The following is a 20418-nucleotide window of genomic DNA, read 5'->3' as shown; positions in this document are numbered from 1 at the left end:
CCCCTCCCTCCCTAACGCCAACATTTAACACCCCTCCCTCCCTAACGCCAACATTCAACACCCCTCCCTCCCTAACGCCAACATTCAACACCCTCCCTCCCCTAACGTCAACATTTAACACTCCCCCTCCCTCCCTAACGTCAACATTTAACACCCCCCTCCCTTCCCTAACGTCAACACCATTCAACACCCCTCCCTCCCTAACGTCAACCATTCAACACCCCTCTCCTTCCCTAACGCCAACACCATTCAACACCCTCCCTCCCTAACGTCAACATTTAACACCCCCCCTCCCTCTCCTTCCCTAATGTCAACACCATTCAACACCCCTCCCTCCCTAACGCCAACAACATTCAACACCCCTCCCTCCCTAATGTCACACCATTCAACACCCCTCCCTCCCTAACGCCACACCATTCAACACCCCTCCCTCCCTAATGTCAACACCATTCAACACCCCTCCCTCCCTAACGTCAACACCATTCAACACCCCTCCCTCCCTAATGTCAACACCATTCAACACCCTCCCTCCCTAACGCCAACACCCCTCCCTCCCCTAACGCCAACACCATTCAACACCCCTCCCTCCCTAACATCAACATTTAACACCCCTCCCTCCCTAACGTCAACATTCAACACCCCTCCCTCCCTAACGCCAACACCATTCAACACCCCTCCCTCCCTAACGTCAACATTTAACACTCCCTCTCCTTCCCTAATGTCAACACCATTCAACACCCCTCCCTCCCTAACGCCAACACCATTCAACACCCCTCCCTCCCTAACGCCAACACCATTCAACACCCCTCCCTCCCTAATGTCAACACCATTCAACACCCCTCCCTCCCTAACGCCAACACCATTCAACACCCCCCCTCCTTCCCTAATGTCAACACCATTCAACACCCTCCTCCCTCCCTAACATTCAACACCCTCCTCCCTAATGTCAACACCATTCAACACCCTCCCTCCCTAACGTCAACACCATTCAACACCCCTCCCCTCCCTAACATCAACATTTAACACCCCTCCCTCCCTAACGCCAACATTCAACACCCCTCCCTCCCTAACGCCAACATTCAACACCCCTCCCTCCCTAACGTCAACATTTAACACCCCTCCCTCCCTAACGTCAACACCATTTAACACCCCTCCCTCCCTAACGCCAACACCATTCAACACCCCCCCTCCCTAACGTCAACATTTAACACCCCTCCCTCCCTAACGTCAACACCATTCAACACCCCCTCCCTCCCTAACGTCAACACCTCTCCTCCCTAACGTCACCATTTAACACCCTCCCTCCCTAACGCAACACCATTTAACACCCTCCCTCCCTAACGTCAACACCATTTAACACCCTCCCTCCCTAACGTCAACACATTCAACACCCGAGGGGTAAACTACGAAGCAGGATCAATGAGCGAGCCGCCATCCATGTTCATTTAAATCAGACTTTATTCATTGTTTGTAGAGAACTCAAAACAGATGAAATGGAGGAGAGGAGCAGCGAGATAGTAGGTAAAGAATATAAACACAGACAAGACAGAGAGATAAAAGATAGGAAGAGGATTGGCGTATTTACAATCATCGGCCCCCGACCAGAGAGATAGAGAGACAGAACAGACTCTAGCAGGTCCAGCTAACAGTTATTAGTAGTTATTAGTATTAGAGCTAACAGCGTTATTAGTAGCTAACAGCGTTATTAGGAGCTAACAGCGTTATTAGGAGCTAACAGCGTTATTAGAGCTAACAGCGTTATTAGAGCTAACAGCGTTATTAGGCTAACAGCGTTAGCTAGAGCTAACAGCGTTAACAGCGTTATTAGGAGCTAACAGCGTTATTAGGAGCTAACAGCGTTATTAGTAGCTAACAGCGTTATTAGTAGCTAACAGCGTTATTAGTAACAGGGAACGTGAGCTGGGTTTAGACCGTCGTGAGACAGGGACAGAGGAGGGACAGATAAAGGACTAGCAGGTCCAGCTAGCAGCGTAACAGCAGTGGGACTAGTAAGGTAAAGATCCCCTGGACTAGACAGTAAGGGTCAGGGTAGGGGGCAGGTTACGCTGATCCTAGGTCTGTGCCTCTGAACCAGTGTCAGCTCACACCAGGGCGGTGTCTTAAATAGCACCTTATTCCCTAGATAGTGCACTACTGTTGACCAGGGCCTATAGGGATAGTGCACTACATAGGGAATCGGGTGCCATTTCAGACAGACCCAGAATTATATATTCCAAATGTCAATCAGACTAGGCTTGAGTCCCAAATAACACCCTATTCCCTAGATAGTGCACTGCTGTTGACCAGGGCCTATAGGGATAGTGCACTTCATAGGGAATAGGGTGCCATTTCAGACAGACCCAGAATTATATATTCCAAATGTCACCAGACGAGGCTTGAGTCCCAAATAACACTATTCCCTAAATAGGCCTTGGTCAAGAGTAGTGCACTACATAGGGAATAGGGTGCCATGTGGGAGGCGTCACCTAGGTCTGCTTCTCTACTCTAAACTCCAGTTTCTGCTACGGTTTCAGTGCAATCTTAAAAACAGACAGAAGCAGGAATCTGAAAGGTAAAGGAACGATGGCAACAACAACAACAGCAGTGTCCCAGCCTTCTGAAACAATACTGACACTACCGACCATCAGCATGTCCAGTAAACTAACCATCCTCTCTGGGAGATTTAATTACTGACACTACCGACCATCAGCATGTCCAGTAAACTAACCATCCTCTCTGGGAGATTTAATTACTGACACTACCGACCATCAGCATGTCCAGTAAACTAACCATCCTCTCTGGGAGATTTAATTACTGACACTACCGACCATCAGCATGTCCAGTAAACTAACCATCCTCTCTGGGAGATTTAATTACTGACACTACCGACCATCAGCATGTCCAGTAAACTAACCATCCTCTCTGGGAGATTTAATTACTGACACTACCGACCATCAGCATGTCCAGTAAACTAACCATCCTCTCTGGGAGATTTAATTACTGACACTACCGACCATCAGCATGTCCAGTAAACTAACCATCCTCTCTGGGAGATTTAATTACTGACACTACCGACCATCAGCATGTCCAGTAAACTAACCATCCTCTCTGGGAGATTTAATTACTGACACTACCGACCATCAGCATGTCCAGTAAACTAACCATCCTCTCTGGGAGATTTAATTACTGACACTACCGACCATCAGCATGTCCAGTAAACTAACCATCCTCTCTGGGAGATTTAATTACTGACACTACCGACCATCAGCATGTCCAGTAAACTAACCATCCTCTCTGGGAGATTTAATTACTGACACTACCGACCATCAGCATGTCCAGTAAACTAACCATCCTCTCTGGGAGATTTAATTACTGACACTACCGACCATCAGCATGTCCAGTAAACTAACCATCCTCTCTGGGAGATTGATTATATATTGTATTGTGATGGTATTTTATAAGTGTGGGGGAGGGGATAATAATATTGCTAGAGGTTTCTGTTCAGTAGTCTTTCCTCGGACTTCAAAAGTAATAAGTGACTGGCATCTTAAACACCTCCCTATAGGATCTAGAGAGACACAGCTGGGGGCCACCTCCATGTGTGTGTGGGGTTAATATGTGTGTTGTAATGTTTCAGTGTGGTCTACTCGTCAACTAAAGCCTTGACCGACGTGGCGACTGACTGCATGCATGGGAGGGTAGGTGGAAAAACACTTCCGGTTGAAAAACAAAAATCCCGCCAGGTGATTGGTTGGTTAGGTGACAGGTCAGAGGTCAAGGGGGAGAGTTGGTCTGAGCAGACTGAGGAAGTACAGAAGTACTTTAGTTGAAGCTCCTTTTCTTTGATCTACGGGTTTCTCATTTTCTTCTTCTCTCGTTCGTCTCATCTCACAGATCCCCTCTTCTTCTCCTCCTCCTCTTTCTACTCGTTCTTCTTCTCCTTCTGTTTCAGCAGTTTGTTGATCTCTCTCTTGGCCATGCCAGCGTACTTGCTTATGACGCCATGCTGGTTCAGACCAGGAAGCAGGAGCAGGAAACTCACTGGGAACAAAGGAAACAGAGTCACTACAGTTGAAATCTGAAGTTTACATACACCTTAGCCAAATACATTTAACCTCAGTTTTTCACAATTCCTGCCATTTAATCCCAGTAAAAGTTCCCTGTTTTGGGTCAGTTAAGAACACCACTTTATTTTAAGAATGTGAAATGTCAGAATAATAGTAGAGAGAAAGATTTATTTCAGTTTTCATTTCTGTCATCACACTCCCAGAGTGTCAGAAGTTAACATACACTCAATTAGTATTTGGTAGCATTGCCTTTAAATTGTTTAACTTGGGTCAAATGTTTTGGGTAGCCTTCCACAAGCTTCCCACAATAAGTTGGGTGAATTTTGGCCCATTCCTCCTGACAGAGCTGGAGTAACTGAGTCAGGTTTGTAGGCCTCCTGGCTCGCACACACCTTTTCAGTTCTGCCCACAAATGTTCTATAGGATAGAGGTCAGGGCTTTGATGGCCACTCCAATACCTTGACTTTGTTCTTAAGCCATTTTGCCACAACTTTGGAGGTATGCTTGGGGTCATTGTCCATTTGCGACAAAGCTTCAACTTCCTGACTGATGTCTTGAGATGTTGCTTCAATACATCCACATAATTTCCCCTCATGATGCCATCCATTTTGTTTCTGATGTCTTGGCTGATTTCTTTTGATTTTCCCATGTCAAGCAAAGAGGCACTGATTTTGAAGGTAGGTCTTGAAATACATCTACAGGTACACCTCCAATTGACTCAAATGATGTCAATTAGCCTATCAGAAGTTTCTAAAGCCATGGCATCATTTTCTGGAATTTTCCAAGCTGTTTAAAGGCACAGTCAACTTAGTGTATGTAAACTTCTGGACCCACTGGAATTGTGACACAGTGAATGATTAGTGAAATAATCTGTCTGTAAACAATTGTTGGAAAAATTACTTGTGTCATGCAACATGGAGATGTCCTAACCGACTTGCCAAAACTATAATTTGTTAACAAGAAATTTGTGGACTAACTAAACAGCATACTGCTTAAAGGGCTGTTCTCATTAGTGCATACTGTAGCAAAACAAGCCTCTCTTATTGGACAAGCTCAGGTTAGTCCCTCCACCACTGTGCAGTTTGGTACCTAACGGGTCTATTAAAACAACCTACTCCACGTTTAGTGGAACCATGTCTCACCATATATAAAACAAGTCGGGATTGTGTAGGAGAGTTTGTCCGGTGAACTGGAGTAAAGAGACTAGGTCTGCCTCCCAAAGGGCACCCTATTCCCTATGTAGTGCACTACTTTTGACCAGAACCCTATGGGGTTCCCCTAATAGGGACTGATCCTATGATGTATAACCCTTTCTCTTCGTGGTATTTTACAGTTGCAGGATGCCAATGCACTGACTACTGAACAGCTGGCTATGGGGCCTTGTGCTTGTCTGTTACAGCTACGCAGTCAGACCAATAGTTAGCCAAGGTCTCCGGTGATGTTTGGAATATATAGCGAATGCTGGGTCTCGGTCTGAAATGGCACCCTATTCCCTATATAGTCCACTACCCCTAATAGGCCCTAGTCAAAAGTAGTGCACTATATAGTTAGAAAAAGGTGCCAATCAATACTTGTTGTGCTGGCCTGGTATGCAAAGACATGTACAAACCAAGTAACATTGGAGTCAGAATTTAACTTGATCCATAAACTGACAGGGTGTGCATCCCAAAATGGCACCCTATTCCCCATGTAGTGCACTACTTTTGACCAGAGCCCTACAGAGAACAGGGTGCCATTTTGGAACATGTCCAAGGACTTCCGTTACGGTCAACCTTCGTACATCCTTCCTATGCGGCCACTTCTCTAGTGGTGTCAGGTGGCTTTAACTGTCACTGTCATCATTACTATAGCAACAGGAGAAAGCAGGAGAGAGAATTCAGCTACGTCGTCACACACCAGAATACAACCGATTGTATTTTATTTATTTAACTAGGCAAGTCAGTTAAGAACACATCCTTATTTACAAGGACGGCCGACCTGGGAACAGCGGGTTAACTGTCTTGTTCAGGGGCAGAACGACATTTTTACCTTGTCAGCTCGGGGATTTGATCCAGCAACCTTTCAGTTACTGGCTCAACGCTCTAACCACTAAGCTACCCGATTGGACCTAAATACTCCTGCTTGTATTAACCTGATTGTTTGAACTCAGAACACCAGGACTGTGTGAAATAATGCAGCAATGAGTTAGCCATCAGCCCAGGTAGGTTTAGTACAGGTAGGCTGAGTTAGCCATCAGCCCAGGTAGGTTTAGTACAGGTAGGCTGAGTTAGCCATCAGCCCAGGTAGGTTTAGTACAGGTAGGCTGAGTTAGCCATCAGCCCAGGTAGGTTTAGTACAGGTAGGCTGAGTTAGCCATCAGCCCAGGTAGGTTTAGTACAGGTAGGCTGAGTTAGCCATCAGCCCAGGTAGGTTTAGTACAGGTTGGCTGAGTTAGCCATCAGCCCAGGTAGGTTTAGTACAGGTTGGCTGAGTTAGCAATTAGCCCAGGTAGGTTTAGTACAGGTAGGCTGAGTTAGCCATCAGCCCAGGTAGGTTTAGTACAGGTAGGCTGAGTTAGCCATCAGCCCAGGTAGGTTTAGTACAGGTAGGCTGAGTTAGCCATCAGCCCAGGTAGGTTTAGTACAGGTAGGCTGAGTTAGCCATCAGCCCAGGTAGGTTTAGTACAGGTAGGCTGAGTTAGCCATCAGCCCAGGTAGGTTTAGTACAGGTTGGCTGAGTTAGCCATCAGCCCAGGTAGGTTTAGTACAGGTTGGCTGAGTTAGCCATCAGCCCAGGTAGGCTTAGTTAGCCATTAGCCCAGGTAGGTTTAGTACAGGTTGGCTGAGTTAGCAATTAGCCCAGGTGGGTTTAATACAGCTGGGCTGAGTTAGCCATTAGCCCAGGTGGGTTAAGTAGAGGTGGGTTTAGTTAGCCATTAGCCCAGGTGGGTTTAGTACAGGTAGGCTGAGTTAGCCATCAGCCCAGGTAGGTTTAGTACAGGTAGGCTGAGTTAGCCATTAGCCCAGGTGGGTTTAGTACAGGTTGGCTGAGTTAGCCATTAGCCCAGGTATGTTTAGTACAGGTTGGCTGAGTTAGCAATTAGCCCAGGTGGGTTTAGTACAGGTGGGCTGAGTTAGCCATTAGCCCAGGTGGGTTAAGTAGAGGTGGGTTTAGTTAGCCATCAGCCCAGGTAGGTTTAGTACAGGTAGGCTGAGTTAGCCATTAGCCCAGGTGGGTTTAGTACAGGTTGGTTAGTTACAGGTTGGTACAATGTCTTCAGAAAATATTCATACCCCTGGACTTACTCCACATGTTGTTGTGTTGCATCTACACAACATATCCCATCATGACAAATTGAAAACATGTTTTTAGAAATGATAGCAAATGTATAAAATGAAATGCATCTAATTTGCATAAGTATTCACATAGATGTTAGAAGCACCTTTGGTAGTGATTACAGCTGTGAGTCCTTCTGGGTGAGTCTAAGAGCTGTGAGTCCTTCTGGGTGAGTCTAAGAGCTGTGAGTCCTTCTGGGTGAGTCTAAGAGCTGTGAGTCCTTCTGGGTGAGTCTAAGAGCTGTGAGTCTTTCTGGGTGAGTCTAAGAGCTGTGAGTCCTTCTGGGTGAGTCTAAGAGCTGTGAGTCCTTCTGGGTGAGTCTAAGAGCTGTGAGTCCTTCTGGGTGAGTCTAAGAGCTGTGAGTCCTTCTGGGTGAGTCTAAGAGCTGTGAGTCCTTCTGGGTGAGTCTAAGAGCTGTGAGTCCTTCTGGGTGAGACTAAGAGCTGTGAGTCCTTCTGGGTGAGTCTAAGAGCTGTGAGTCCTTCTGGGTGAGACTAAGAGCTGTGAGTCCTTCTGGGTGAGACTAAGAGCTGTGAGTCCTTCTGGGTGAGACTAAGAGCTGTGAGTCCTTCTGGGTGAGTCTAAGAGCTGAGTCCTTCTGGGTGAGTCTACGAGCCGTGAGTCTAAGAGCTGTGAGTCCTTCTGGGTGAGTCTAAGAGCCGTGAGTCTAAGAGCTGTGAGTCCTTCTGGGTGAGTCTAAGAGCTGTGAGTCCTTCTGGGTGAGTCTAAGAGCTGTGAGTCCTTCTGGGTGAGTCTAAGAGCTGTGAGTCCTTCTGGGTGAGTCTAAGAGCCGTGAGTCTTTCTGGTTGAGTCTAAGAGCTGTGAGTCATTCTGGGTGAGTCTAAGAGCCGTGAGTCCTTCTGGGTGAGTCTAAGAGCCGTGAGTCTTTCTGGTTGAGTCTAAGAGCTTTACACACCTGGATTCTACAATATTTGCACATTATTATTCTCAAAAATTCTTCAAGCTCTGTCAACTTGGTTGTTAATCATTACTAGACAAATCTTTCAAGTATTGTCATAGATTGTCAAGTAGATTTAAGTCGAAACTGCCACTCAGGAATATTCAACGTCTTCTTATACAGTGTATATTTGGCCTTGTGTTTTAGATTATTGTCCCGCTGAAAGGGGAATTCATCTCCCAGTGTCTGGTGGAACGCAGACTGAACCAGGTTTTCCTCTAGGATTATGCCTGTACTTCGCTCCATTCAGTTTGCCCCAAACATTAAACTTCATATTCAGGACAAAAGTGAATTGATTTGCCACATTTTTTTACAGTATTACTTTAGTGGATTGCTGTGAACAGGATGCATGTTATGGAATATTTTTCACTCTGTCGTTTAGGTCAGTTTTCTCCTATCACAGCCATTAAACTAACAGTTTTAAAGATCACCATGGTGAAATCGAGTGGTTTCCTTCCTCTCCGGCAACTGAGTTGCCTGAAGGACGCCTGTATCTTTGTAGTGGCTAGGTGTATTGATACTCCATCTACAGTGTAATTAATAACTTGACCATGCTCAAAAAGGGACATTCAATTACTGCCCTTTTTGTTTTGTTTTTACCCATCTACCAATAGGTGCCTTCTTTGCGAGTCATTGTGAAACCTCCCTGGTCCTTGTGGTTGAACCAGCGTTTGACTGAGGGACCTGGCAAATAACTCTATGTAATATATGAGGTAGTCCTTCTAAAATATATCTTAAACACTATTATTGCACACAGAGTGAGTCCATGCAACTTATTATGTGACTTGTTAAGGACATTTTTACTGAACTTTTACCTGAACTTATTTAGCCTTGCAATAACAAAGGGGTTGAATAGTTATTCATTAGTAAAAAATAAATAAAAAACATAAACTTAATTCTACTTTGACATCATGGGGTATAATGTGTAGATCAGAGACACAAAATCTCAATTTAGTCCATTTTAATCCAGTCAAAGGATGTGAATACAGGTCGGCCGGTAGGGTACAAGTAGGTAGGTCGGCCGGTAGGGTACAAGTAGGTAGGTCGGCCGGTAGGGTACAAGTAGGTAGGTCGGCCGGTAGGGTACAAGTAGGTAGGTCGGCCGGTAGGGTACAGGTAGGTAGGGAGGGAGGTCAGTACGGTACATGTAGATAAGGTAGGTAGGGTACATGTATGTAAGTAGGTAGGGTGCAAGTAGGTAGGGAGGTCAGTAGGGTACATGTAGATAAGTAGGTAGAGTACAGGTAGGTAAGTAGGTAGGGAGGTCAGTAGGGTACATGTAGATAAGGTAGGTAGGGTGCATGTAGGTAAGTAGGTAGGGTGCATGTAGGTAGGGTACAGGTAGGTAAGGAGGTAGGGAGGTCAGTAGGGTACATCTAGACAAGGTAGGTAGGGTACATCTATGTAAGTAGGTAGGGTACAGGTAGGGAGGTCAGTAGGGTGCATGTAGGTAAGTAGGTAGGGTACAGGTAGCTAAGTAGGTAGGGTACAGGTAGCTAAGTAGATAGGGTACAGGTAGCTAAGTAGATAGGGTACAGGTAGCTAAGTAGATAGGGTACAGGTAGCTAAGTAGATAGGGTACAGGTAGCTAAGTAGATAGGGTACAGGTAGCTAAGTAGATAGGGTACAGGTAGCTAAGTAGATAGGGTACAGGTAGCTAAGTAGATAGGGTACAGGTAGCTAAGTAGATAGGGTACAGGTAGCTAAGTAGATAGGGTACAGGTAGCTAAGTAGATAGGGTACAGGTAGCTAAGTAGATAGGGTACAGGTAGCTAAGTAGATAGGGTACAGGTAGCTAAGTAGATAGGGTACAGGTAGCTAAGTAGATAGGGTACAGGTAGCTAAGTAGATAGGGTACAGGTAGCTAAGTAGATAGGGTACAGGTAGCTAAGTAGATAGGGTACAGGTAGCTAAGTAGATAGGGTACAGGTAGCTAAGTAGATAGGGTACAGGTAGCTAAGTAGATAGGGTACAGGTAGCTAAGTAGGTAGGGTACAGGTAGGTAAGTAGGTAGGGTACAGGTAGGTAAGTAGGTAGGGTACAGGTAGGTAAGTAGGTAGGGTACAGGTAGGTAGGGTACAGGTAGGTAGGGTACAGGTAGGTAAGTAGATAGGGTACAGGTAGGTAAGTAGATAGGGTACAGGTAGGTAAGTAGATAGGGTACAGGTAGGTAAGTAGGTAGGGTACAGGTAGGTAAGTAGATAGGGTACAGGTAGGTAAGTAGGTAGGGTACAGGTAGGTAAGTAGGTAGGGTACAGGTAGGTAAGTAGGTAGGGTACAGGTAGGTAAGTAGGTAGGGTACAGGTAGGTAAGTAGGTAGGGTACAGGTAGGTAAGTAGGTAGGGTACAGGTAGGTAAGTAGGTGGGGTACAGGTAGGTAAGTAGGTAGGGTACAGGTAGGTAAGTAGGTAGGGTACAGGTAGGTAAGTAGATAGGGTACAGGTAGGTAAGTAGATAGGGTACAGGTAGGTAAGTAGATAGGTACAGGTAGGTAAGTAGGTAGGGTACAGGTAGGTAAGTAGGTAGGGTACAGGTAGGTAAGTAGGTAGGGTACAGGTAGGTAAGTAGGTAGGGTACAGGTAGGTAAGTAGGTAGGGTACAGGTAGGTAAGTAGGTAGGGTACAGGTAGGTAAGTAGGTAGGGTACAGGTAGGTAAGTAGGTAGGGTACAGGTAGGTAGGGTACAGGTAGGTAAGTAGATAGGGTACAGGTAGGTAAGTAGATAGGGTACAGGTAGGTAAGTAGGTAGGGTACAGGTAGGTAAGTAGGTAGGGTACAGGTAGGTAAGTAGGTAGGGTACAGGTAGGTAAGTAGGTAGGGTACAGGTAGGTAAGTAGGTAGGGTACAGGTAGGTAAGTAGGTAGGGTACAGGTAGGTAAGTAGGTAGGGTACAGGTAGGTAAGTAGGTAGGGTACAGGTAGGTAAGTAGGTAGGGTACAGGTAGGTAGGGTACAGGTAGGTAAGTAGATAGGGTACAGGTAGGTAAGTAGATAGGGTACAGGTAGGTAAGTAGGTAGGGTACAGGTAGGTAAGTAGGTAGGGTACAGGTAGGTAAGTAGGTAGGGTACAGGTAGGTAAGTAGGTAGGGTACAGGTACAGGCAGGTAGACAGGTGCTGGTACGTACCGATCAGGTAGGTGAGGAAAAGGTTGTGGACTTGCTGTCCCATCCAGGCCACCGTCACCAGACTGCTGATCACCGGACGCAAAGTACTGTGGGGAGACAACCGGAAGTGACATCACTACCCCGTTCTAGGAGAGACGACAGAGCTAAAGTGGGTCTCGTGTGTGTGTGTGTGTGTGTGTACCATCTTGGGTTTCTCCTCCTTGAGCGAGAAGAGTCTCTTCCACCAGCCCAGGATGCGACGCTGAGTCTTCACCAGGTTACCACAGATCTCATGGAAACGCTGCTGCTGCTCTGAAGACCTGGAGAGAGGGGGAAAGAGGAGGAGAAGAGAGGAGGGGAGGGGAGGGAGGAAGGAAGAGAGGAAGGAAGGAAGAGGAGTGGAGAGGAAGAGGAGTGGGGAGGAAGGAAGAGAGAGAGGAAGGAGGAGGAGAGGGGAGGGGGAGAGGGGAGGGGAGGAAGGAAGGAAGAGAGGAAGGAAGAGAGAGAGGAAGGAGGAGAGAGTGATATTATTACCATTATATCCAGTGGTTTTATTCAGTCAACAGCTCTCCCTACATCTCTCCATCCATCTGAACAGGAACACTTGATCAGAACCAGCTCAGCAGAATGAGACGAGTCTATCAATGGGGCCATATGATATCTGATAAGGCAGTTGGGAAGTGCCCTTCATTTCTGCTGAGCCACAACTACCCATTTCAGGCTCAGGTCAGAACATGGGCTTATGAACCAGCAGAACTCACTGCCAGACACTGAAATAGACCCAGTGTGTGATATACCCACCCTCCACCCCAGATATACCCACCACCCTGTACCCTAGATATACCCACCCTTTATCCGAGATATACCCACCCCCACCCCAGATATACCCCCCACCCTCCACCCCAGATATACCCACCCTCCACCCCAGAGATACCCCCTCCACCCTGTACCCTAGATACAACCGCCCTCCACCCTAGATATGCCCACCCTCCACCCTAGATATACCCACCCTCCACCCTAGATATACCCACCCTCCACCTAGATATACCCCCTCCACCCTGTACCCTAGATATACCCACCCTCCACCCTAGATATACCCACCCTCCACCCTAGATATACCCCCTCCACCCTGTACCCTAGATATACCCACCCTCCACCCCAGATATACCCCCCACCCTTCACCCTAGATATACCCACCCTTCACCCTGTACCCTAGATATACCCACCCTTCACCCTAGATATACCCACCCTCCACCCTAGATATACCCACCCTCCACCCTAGATATACCCACCCTTCACCTTAGATATACCCCCTCCACCCTGTACCCTGTACCCTTGATATACCCCTCCACCCTGTACCCTAGATATACCCACCCTCCACCCTAGATATACCCACCCTTCACCCTAGATATACCCCCTCCACCCTGTACCCTAGATATACCCCCTTCACCCTGTACCCTATATATACCCACCCTCCACCCTAGATATACCCACCCTTCACCCTAGATATACCCCCTCCACCCTGTACCCTAGATATACCCCCTTCACCCTGTACCCTATATATACCCACCCTCCACCCTAGATATACCCACCCCCACCCCAGATATGCCCCCCACCCTCCACCCCAGACATACCCACCCTCCACCCTAGATATACCCACCCTCCACCCCAGATATACCCCCCACCCTCCACCCCAGATATACCCCCCACCCTCCACCCCAGATATACCCACCCTCCACCCCAGATATACCCACCCTCCACCCCAGAGATACCCCTCCACCCTGTACCTAGATACAACCGCCCTCCACCCTAGATATACCCACCCTCCACCCTAGATATACCCCCTCCACCCTAGATATACCCACCCTCCACCCTAGATATACCCCCTCCACCCTGTACCCTAGATATACCCACCCTCCACCCTAGATATACCCCCTCCACCCTGTACCCTAGATATACCCACCCTCCACCCTAGATATACCCACCCTTCACCCTAGATATACCCCCTCCACCCTGTACCCTAGATATACCCCCTCCACCCTGTACCCTGTACCCTAGATATACCCACCCTCCACCCTAGATATACCCACCCTTCACCCCAGATATACCCCCTCCACCCTGTGCCCTGTACCCTAGATATACCCACCCTCCACCCTAGATATACCCACCCTCCACCCCAGATATACCCACCCTGTACCCTAGATATACCCACCCTTCACGCTAGATATACCCACCCTCCACCCTGTACCCTAGATATACCCACCCTCCACCCTAGATATACCCACCCTCCACCCTAGATATACCCACCCTGTACCCTAGATATACCCCCTTCACCCTGTACCCTAGATATACCCACCCTCCACCCTAGATATACCCACCCTCCACCCCAGATATACCCACCCTGTACCCTAGATATACCCCCACCTAGATATACCCACCCTCCACCCCAGACATACCCCCTCCACCCTAGATATACCCACCCTCCACCCCAGATATACCCCCCTCCACCCTGTACCCTAGATACACCCGCCCTCCACCCTAGATACAACCGCCCTCCACCTAGATATACCCACCCTCCACCCTAGATATACCCACCCTCCACCCTAGATATACCCACCCTTCACCCTGTACCCTAGATATACCCACCCTCCACCCCAGATATACCCCCCCCACCCTCCACCCTAGATATACCCACCCTTCACCCTGTACCCTAGATATACCCACCCTCCACCCCAGATATACCCCCCACCCTTCACCTAGATATACCCACCCTTCACCCTAGATATACCCACCCTTCACCCTGTACCCTAGATATACCCACCCTTCACCCTAGATATACCCACCCTTCACCCTGTACCCTAGATATACCCACCCTTCACCCTAGATATACCCACCCTTCACCCTAGATATACCCACCCTTCACCCTAGATATACCCACCCTTCACCCTGTACCCTAGATATACACACCCTTCACCCTAGATATACCCTCCACCCTAGATATACCCACCCTCCACCCCAGATATACCCCCCACCCTTCACCCTAGATATACCCACCCTCCACCCCAGATATACCCACCCTCCACCCTGTACCCTAGATATACCCACCCTCCACCCTAGATATACCCACCCTCCACCCTAGATATACCCACCCTTCACCCTAGATATACCCACCCTCCACCCTAGATATACCCACCCTCCACCCTAGATATACCCACCCTTCACCCTAGATATACCCACCCTCCACCCTAGATATACCCACCCTCCACCCTTCACCCTAGATATACCCACCCTCCACCCTAGATATACCCACCCTCCACCCTAGATATACCCACCCTTCACCCTGTACCCTAGATATACCCACCCCTTCACCCTAGATATACCCACCCTCCACCCCAGAGATACCCCCTCCACCCTGTACCCTAGATACAACCGCCCTCCACCCTAGATATACCCACCCTCCACCCTAGATATACCCACCCTCCACCCTAGATATACCCACCCTCCACCCTAGATATACCCCCTCCACCTAGATATACCCACCCCCACCCTCCACCCCAGATATACCCCCCACCCTCCACCCCAGATATACCCACCCTCCACCCCAGAGATACCCCCTCCACCCTGTACCCTAGATACAACCGCCCTCCACCCTAGATATACCCACCCTCCACCCTAGATATACCCACCCTCCACCTAGATATACCCACCCTCCACCCTAGATATACCCCCTCCACCCTGTACCCTAGATATACCCACCCTCCACCCTAGATATACCCACCCTCCACCCTAGATATACCCCCTCCACCCTGTACCCTAGATATACCCACCCTCCACCCCAGATATACCCCCCACCCTTCACCCTAGATATACCCACCCCCTTCACCCTGTACCCTAGATATACCCACCCTTCACCCTAGATATACCCACCCTCCACCCTAGATATACCCACCCTCCACCCTAGATATACCCACCCTTCACCTTAGATATACCCCCTCCACCCTGTACCCTGTACCCTTGATATACCCCTCCACCCTGTACCCTAGATATACCCACCCTCCACCCTAGATATACCCACCCTTCACCCTAGATATACCCCCTCCACCCTGTACCCTAGATATACCCCCTTCACCCTGTACCCTATATACCCACCCTCCACCCTAGATATACCCACCCCCACCCCAGATATACCCCCCACCCTCCACCCCAGACATACCCACCCTCCACCCTAGATATACCCACCCTCCACCCCAGATATACCCCCCACCCTCCACCCCAGATATACCCCCCACCCTCCACCCCAGATATACCCACCCTCCACCCCAGATACCCACCCTCCACCCCAGAGATACCCCCTCCACCCTGTACCCTAGATACAACCGCCCTCCACCCTAGATATACCTTACCCTCCACCCTAGATATACCCCCTCCACCCTAGATATACCCACCCTCCACCCCTAGATATACCCCCTCCACCCTGTACCCTAGATATACCCACCCTCCACCCTAGATATACCCCCCTCCACCCTGTACCCTAGATATACCCACCCTCCACCCTAGATATACCCACCCTTCACCCTAGATATACCCCCTCCACCCTGTACCCCTAGATATACCCCCTCCACCCTGTACCCTGTACCCTAGATATACCCACCCTCCACCCTAGATATACCCACCCTTCACCCCAGATATACCCCCTCCACCCTGTACCCTGTACCCTAGATATACCCACCCTCCACCCTAGATATACCCACCCTCCACCCCAGATATACCCACCCTGTACCCTAGATATACCCACCCTTCACGCTAGATATACCCACCCTCCACCCTGTACCCTAGATATACCCACCCTCCACCCTAGATATACCCACCCTCCACCCTAGATATACCCACCCTGTACCCTAGATATACCCCCTTCACCCTGTACCCTAGATATACCCCACCCTCCACCCTAGATATACCCACCCTCCACCCCAGATATACCCACCCTGTACCCTAGATATACCCCCCACCCTAGATATACCCACCCTCCACCCCAGACATACCCCCTCCACCCTAGATATACCCACCCTCCACCCCAGATATACCCCCTCCACCCTGTACCCTAGATACACCCGCCCTCCACCCTAGATACAACCGCCCTCCACCCTAGATATACCCACCCTCCACCCTAGATATACCCACCCTCCCACCCTAGATATACCCACCCTTCACCCTGTACCCTAGATATACCCACCCTCCACCCCAGATATACCCCCACCCTCCACCCCTAGATATACCCACCCTTCACCCTGTACCCTAGATATACCCACCCTCCACCCCAGATATACCCCCACCCTTCACCCTAGATATACCCACCCTTCACCCTAGATATACCCACCCTTCACCCTGTACCCTAGATATACCCACCCTTCACCCTAGATATACCCACCCTTCACCCTGTACCCTAGATATACCCACCCTTCACCCTAGATATACCCACCCTTCACCCTAGATATACCCACCCTTCACCTAGATATACCCACCCTTCACCCTGTACCCTAGATATACACACCCTTCACCCTAGATATACCCTCCACCCTAGATATACCCACCCTCCACCCCAGATATACCCCCCCACCCCTTCACCCTAGATATACCCACCCTCCACCCCAGATATACCCACCCTCCACCCTGTACCCTAGATATACCCACCCTCCACCCTAGATATACCCACCCTCCACCCTAGATATACCCACCCTTCACCCTAGATATACCCACCCTCCACCCTTCACCCTAGATATACCCACCCTCCACCCTAGATATACCCACCCTCCACCCTAGATATACCCACCCTCCACCCTGTACCCTAGATATGCCACCCTCCACCCTAGATATACCCACCCTCCACCCTAGATATACCCACCCTCCACCCCTAGATATACCCACCCTCCACCCTAGATATACCCACCCTCCACCCTAGATATACCCACCCTCCACCCTAGATATACCCACCCTTCACCCTAGATATACCCACCCTTCACCCTGTACCCTAGATATACCCACCCTTCACCCTAGATATACCCACCCTCCACCCTAGATATACCCACCCTCCACCCCAGATATACCCACCCTTCACCCTGTACCCTAGATATACCCACCCTCCACCCCAGATATACCCCCTCCACCCTAGATATACCCACCCTCCACCCCAGATATACCCACCCTCCACCCCAGATATACCCACCCTCCACCCCAGATATACCCCCTCCACCTAGATATACCCACCCTTCACCCTAGATATACCCACCCTTCACCCTAGATATACCCACCCTTCACCCTAGATATACCCACCCTTCACCCTAGATATACCCACCCTTCACCCTAGATATACCCACCCTCCACCCCAGATATACCCACCCTCCACCCCAGATATACCCCCTCCACCTAGATATACCCACCCTTCACCCTAGATATACCCACCCTTCACCCTAGATATACCCACCCTTCACCCTAGATATACCCACCCTCCACCCCAGATATACCCCCTCCACCCTAGATATGCCACCTTCACCCTAGATATACCCACCCTTCACCCTAGATATACCCACCCTTCACCCTAGATATACCCTCCACCCTAGATATACCCACTCTCCACCCTAGATATACCCACCCTTCACCCTGTACCCTAGATATACCCACCCTTCACCCTAGATATACCCTCCACCCTAGATATACCCACCCTCCACCCCGTACCCTAGATATACCCACCCTCCACCCCAGATATACCCACCCTCCACCCTAGATATACCCACCCCGTACCCTAGATATACCCACCCCGTACCCTAGATATACCCACCCTCCACCCTAGATATACCCACCCTCCACCCTAGATATACCCACCCCATACCCTAGATATACCCACCCTCCACCCTGTACCCCAGATATACCCACCCCGTACCCTAGATATACCCACCCTGTACCCTAGATATACCCACCCTCCACCCTAGATATACCCACCCCATACCCTAGATATACCCACCCTCCACCCTGTACCCCAGATATACCCACCCTGTACCCTAGATATACCCACCCCGTACCCTAGATATACCCACCCTCCACCCTGTACCCTAGATATACCCACCCTGTACCCCAGATATACCCCCAGGCTCTCACCACTTGTTGGATCCGAAGATGCGGGGTGCGAGGTAGGCACCAGGTAGTCAGACAGACACAGCAGCATGACAGTGCAGGACAGGCCGGTCAGCACCGAGGGGTCCAGGTAGTAGATCATCCTGGAGAAAGGAGAGGGGGGGAGGGGGGAGGGTCAGATGTCTCAATTCCACTGCAAGCCAAAACCAGCGGACACCAGAGAAATTAGGTATTCTATCAAAGGTTCTGAAAAACTACATTTACTATACCGAACAAAAATATAAAACGCAACATGCAACAATTAAAGATTTTACAGAGTTGCTGTTCAAATAAGGAAATCAGTCACTTGAAATAAATGCATCAGGCCCTATGAATGGCACGACAATGGGCCTCAATCTCATCACAGTCTCTCTGAGCATTCAAATTGCCGTCGATAAAATGCAATTGTGTTCGAATCCGTAGATTATGCCTGCCCATTACCCCACCGAGGGGCACTCTGTTCACAATGTTGACATCAGCAAACCACTCTACCACACAAAGCCATTTACTTAGTCTGGAGTTGTGAAGCCGGTTGGACGTAGATCCAAATTCTCTAATATTACTTTGAAGCGGCTTATGGTAGAGAAATTAGTAACAGCTCTAGTGGACATTCCTGCAGTCAGCATGGCAATTGCACGCTCCCTTAAGCATGGCAATTGCACGCTCCTTAAAATAAAATGCCACAGATCTCTAGTTGTGACAAAACTACACATTTGAGTGGCCTTTTACGTAAAAAAAAAAAAAAGTGCATGGATGACCCTTATTCACAAATCACAAATGCAAGTTTTTTCTGGGCAGAAGTGAAGACAGTAGCCTAGCGTTACAGATTAGTTACACAGGGAGAAGTGAAGACAGTAGCCTAGCGTTACAGATTAGTTACACAGGGAGAAGTGAAGACAGTAGCCTAGCGTTACAGATTAGTTACACAGGGAGAAGTGAAGACAGTAGCCTAGCGTTACCGATTAGTTACACAGGGAGAAGTGAAGACAGTAGCCTAGCGTTACAGATTAGTTACACAGGGAGAAGTGAAGACAGTAAGCGTTACAGATTAGTTACACAGGGAGAAGTGAAGACAGTAGCCTAGCGTTACTGATTAGTTACACAGGCAGAAGTGAAGACAGTAGCCTTGCGTTACAGATTAGTTACACAGGCAGAAGTGAAGACAGTAGCCTAGCGTTACTGATTAGTTACACAGGCAGAAGTGTAGACAGTAGCCTAGCGTTACAGATTAGTTACACAGGGAGAAGTGAAGACAGTAGCCTAGCGTTACAGATTAGTTACACAGGCAGAAGTGAAGACAGTAGCCTAGCGTTACAGATTAGTTACACAGGGAGAAGTGAAGACAGTAGCCTAGCGTTACAGATTAGAAGTGTAGAAGTGAAGACAGCAGATGGGTGGTGCTGTTGTGGCAACTGTGCTCCATTGCGAACTCATTAAGAATGCTTATGCTGCAGAGAACTTGATTGATGAGGAACACCGGGATCTTGCTGCCCACATCAACTCTGTTGTCATGGAAACATTTGTCCCGATCCCAAAAAAGAAATTGCAGACAACTCCATTTCAGCTGGACCAAATGGGACAGTGATCCATTTCAGCTGGACCAAATGGACAGTGATCTGACAAGTAGCTAAACTTTACTTTATTGAATAATCTCTGATCATTAACCTCTATGAGCGGGACGGTTGTGGGTTGTTGTTTTTATACCAGCCCAAACACAGTGAATATATGTTTTCACATTAAACAACAATATTTTGTTGGCATATTTTATTAGAATAGGATATATAGGCCTACACATTTATTTATTTATT

The 20418-nt window shown here is 48.7% G+C and overlaps 1 pseudogene; it reads right to left on the bottom strand.

Annotated features, from left to right (window-relative positions):
- Positions 1-2288: 2288 nt before the first annotated feature.
- On the bottom strand, positions 2289-18715 carry LOC135534462 (ADP-ribosylation factor-like protein 6-interacting protein 1; annotated as a pseudogene).
- Between the last annotated feature and the right edge of the window lie 1703 nt (positions 18716-20418).

Source organism: Oncorhynchus masou, unplaced genomic scaffold (assembly GCF_036934945.1).
Source record: "Oncorhynchus masou masou isolate Uvic2021 unplaced genomic scaffold, UVic_Omas_1.1 unplaced_scaffold_3443, whole genome shotgun sequence".
NCBI lineage: Eukaryota > Metazoa > Chordata > Actinopteri > Salmoniformes > Salmonidae > Oncorhynchus > Oncorhynchus masou.
The sequence above is the reverse complement of the archived record's forward strand: the minus strand, read 5'-3'. Positions and strand labels throughout refer to the sequence as shown.